The sequence below is a fragment of the Phocoena phocoena genome, chromosome 14, assembly GCF_963924675.1.
Source record: "Phocoena phocoena chromosome 14, mPhoPho1.1, whole genome shotgun sequence".
NCBI lineage: Eukaryota > Metazoa > Chordata > Mammalia > Artiodactyla > Phocoenidae > Phocoena > Phocoena phocoena.
Window position 1 is genome coordinate 89,477,629 of NC_089232.1, and position 4,376 is coordinate 89,482,004.

The following is a 4,376-nucleotide window of genomic DNA, read 5'->3' on the forward strand; positions in this document are numbered from 1 at the left end:
TTAAAAAAAAAAAAAGAGTAATTGCAGCTCCTAGACAAGGATGGAATCAGACCAGCTGGAGAAGTGTCTCGATGGCAGACACGACTTGTGGCACCAAGGGGCCCGTCTTCCTACAGGACCCTTGCGTGGCCTTCTGGGCCTGTGTCACCACGTGACCCTCAGCCTGCAGACGGTGTGGGGCTGCTCTACCCTCGCCCCTTCCTGCCGAGAGCCTCTTCGGGGTAAACAGGGCTCGGGTTCACCTGGGGCTATGCGTCAGGGGATCGGGGTGAAAACAAACGGAAGAACAGAAGAAACACACCTCATGGCGTGTAGCTTGTCTGCAAAATGACACCAAGGATGGATGTTCATTTGCCCTTTTTGGTTTTTTTTCTCTCATTCTCTTTTCCTTTATAGAATCTCTCAAGGCCAGAAGTACTCAAAAATTTGAGATTTTAACACTGGGATAGGAATTCTTGTAAAGTAAGAAAAAACTCATGCTATCTGACATCCTCTTAGAAAATCGTTTGTTTGTAACTTACGTCTACACGTTTTCCTACTTAACCCACTTCTGGGGATGAGGGACGTCGGCATCCTAGAGATTAGATCTCCGTGTGATTAGCGCTGCTGCCTCACTGCCTCCTGTTATCCGGAAACGGGGCCACGGAAAGGTGTCCATGACAGACAGAAGGTGGAAACAGAACTGGGTTGAATTCCAGGCAACAGAAACTACTCTGATTAGTTTAAACAAAAGAGTTTGCAAGGATTAGATGGTTTACCCAACTGCTGTGTCTGGTGGACCAAACTGGAGGCAAAGGACCCCAGGTGACCCCGTTCCCAGCCTCAGGACTCTGGGTGTCAGGAAGCCCCCCAAGGGGCAGGTCAGTGCACAGTGGATGGCGAATCCTGCACAAGTGGGTCCAATGGGGTCGAGGGCGACAGTGCTCTGTCCGCAACAAGACCATCTCTGGTTTTCACAGAGGCCTACAAGGCAGATGGGGGTAAATCAAAACCTGCGGACGATAAGTATTTGAATAAGATGCACTGTTGCACGTTGCAATCATCGCAGACTCTTAAAACTTCTAACGTGATTCTCCATGGACTCTGGCTGGTCACTTACTAATTTATTGGGGGCATTTCTAGAACTCACTAATTTCTAGACCTTGTCACCATTTAAACTCGACTTTTTCATGTGTCTCTTCTCCCGTTTCCCCCCAGCTACTGAATTCTTACCGTGACGATGAATACACGCGTATTAGCCCCACCCCAGGCTGTGTGAGGTGCTGCGTAAGGTTGTGGAGAGTCTGCAAGCACAGGGCTGACGGCTCTGCTGGGGAAGCAGGGTCTGCGCCTGGCGGGGGATGGGCGGCGAGGAAGCCCGTTGAAGCATCATCTGAGTACCAGCCCCGGAGGCCGCCTCTAACCAGTGTTAGTTACACGAAGCTCCGCTCTGGGGCAGAAGCATAGGCTGTCACAGTTAAGCAGGTGAAGCGGTTACTGTCCAGAAGGCTGGACATTTCATTTTTATTGAGAAATTGTATGTACACAATGGCAAGTCCCAAACAAATCAGAGCTTGCCAAAAAGAAACACTCTAAAACGTTTAATCCGGTTTATAGGTTACCAGAAAACAAGTGCTCAAATCAAATTAAAATGTGCTTTTCTCTTCCATTTTAAAGTTGCACACGACCAATTATGCAGTGTTGGCAGCTGGGACCACTGCCCACGAAAATACTTAGCGCTTGAAAAAAAGGACTACATTTGAAGAATGCAATTGGAAAAGGTAATTTTCTGTTTGTATATAAAGAAATAGGTTTGTGAGCCATTTAACTGGTTATGAAGTCGTTTCCTTAAAAGCCTGTCTAGAGCCATATTTATGACCATTTTTTCTTTGATTAAACATTTTCTTCAGTGCCTTTTGAGAATGTCAGTGAACGGCTGGCTGCAAATGAAGGACTCCCCAGGTAAAAAGGAAATCAATTTGTATCTACGTGTTTACAACTTTGGCTTAGATTGAAATAAAATGCCCTTTCTTCCATTACTTCCTGAAATAGAACTTTAGTCTAGAACAGAAGTTGCTTAATGAGAGACTTGAAACTGTGACACGTCTAATTGATGTGGCCCCTACGTAATCCACCTTCCATTTCGGAGCTTCTAAACTGCTTCTCTCAGGGTTCAGAGGAAGTTGTGCAAAGAGCAGAGCCCGTCCCGGGGAGAGACAGCGAGAGACAGAGACAGAGACACATTGGGAGAGAGACACAGAGAGACAGACAGAGACAGAGGGAGCCCTACGCTGCCCCTGTGGAACTTAGGGTTGTCATGGCGACCGCTAACAGGTCCTGAGCCCCTGCTTTGTGCTAAGCCCTGTGTCAGGCACATACTCCCCTCCATCACTACCTAATTCTCTCAATCTTCCACCGGGACAAACGTTGCTACTTCATCTTCTCCACCAGGAACCTAGAGGCGAAACGGGTCACACCACTTCCCAGGGTCACACATCCTGGAGGTGCTGCGTTGGGGTTGGATAGGGAGTGCTGACCCCTAAGTCTACCTTCTCTCTGCTGTGTGTGGTCCAGACGACGGGCTCACAGATCACTATGGAGACGCCACCATTTTGACCAAGTACAATTGATCAGCTCCTAACTAAAAGGATATATACTGCCAACTTGTTGCCAGACCTTGAAATGCCTTCCTTTCTACTGAGAAATAGAGTTGAACTCAAAATAGTTTATGGAACGTGATTAACATTTGATTTGAAGTGTCTGTAGCATCGAGGGCTTATCATTCTCACACCTTGGGGGGATCTTGTGTCCCTCAGCCACTCAGGAGGGGATATTGGGGTACCTTGATCCCACAATTCCATTTCCTACATGAAAATAAAAGGGGTGAGCTCTCTTCAAATTAAAATCAGCACCTAAGGAAACTGGTTTTATATACTGATAGTTTTAAGTTGTAGACATTCTACACCATATGTCGTGAGTTTAATGAAAACCTTAGCAAAGATGCTGTTGACTTTCATTTTCACGGCAAGTAATCTCTTGTTCATTGAAGCAGGAAGAGGGGCAGTAAAGGAAATAAATCGAAGCCAGTGCAGTTGTGGTGCTGAGCGGAAACAATCCCCGTAAATGTGTGTAAATGTGGTTACTAGCTATGTCACAGGGAAGAGCCAATTCTGACTACATGTTGGATCTGTTTCTTTTACTTCATCCTTTGCTTTCCGCGCTTTTGTTCACTGCCGGGATACTGTCTATACATAATGACCTGCCTCGGGGAACCCTGCCCCTCTGCCTGACTGTTAAACCAAAGTGTTTTTGTTCAGGGAAACATCTGGACCCTGCCCCCCTGTGGATGGCTGCAAGAAAAAAGAAATGGACCCATCCCCTCCCCGAGGCTGGCCATTCCAGGGGATATTTGCAAAACGTACGGCCTTTTTACTTTACTTCTCATCTCCTCCCCCTCTCTGATTCTGTAAAGGAAACTGGCATCCAGACCCCGCTAAGATGGTTATTTAGAGACACTGGTCTGCCATCTCCTCAGTCCGCCAGCGTTCCGAATGAAGTCGCGCTCCTTGCTCAACACCTCGTCTCCAGTTCCCTGGCCTGGCGTGCGGCGAGCAGACGTTAGAACGGCTCACATCCCGGCTGTGCTGTCACCGCCACCCTGGACAGGACGCCCACGTGGCGTGTTTCCGTGACGTTGCTCCCGGAAAGTTCTCATGACATCTGCTGGGATGCCGGGAACGGTGCAGACGGCAGCAGGAGGGGCCCCTCAACAGTTTGTGTCGGAATGTTACGTCCCGTTTCCATATGCCTTGAACACACGTGGCCAGTAAAATGGAAAAGCAATTCCGGTGAAAGAATTTGAGAAGCCCGCTGCAAAAGGATGAAGGGCACTTGGTTGTGGCAACTTGGAACGTACGGCCCGCGTCCGCACCAGCCTCCTTCTGTGGTCGGAACATGCCTTTGCGTGTCCGTTTCCTCACATTTCGAACGCCTGTTACTCACGACCTGTCTGGCCGGGGTCTCAGCTCTAACAGGCTGAGTGTCCGGGCTCCGCTCGCGAGGCCGGGGAGGCACGGGGCGGCCGCGAGCTCCACGGACCGGTACTCCGCAGCGGGAGGCGCCAGGTCTCCTCTCCCGAGGCGCAGGGGAGGGGCGAGACCTTCCGGGCGGGCGGACGGCAGAGGGCGGTGCGAGGGCAGCGGAGGGCCGGCCTTGCCCCGGGGCCTGGGGCCTGTGCGGCGGCCCGACGTGGACCGGGGGGGACCCACCCCCGCCCCTGACCCTCCTCCCACCGTCCCGGCTTCAGCCGGAGACTCTCTCCTTCCCTTGGTTTTATCCGTTAGGCTACTGAGCTGGTGAGCATTCATTCAAAAATAATCAAAACCTTGGAAATCATT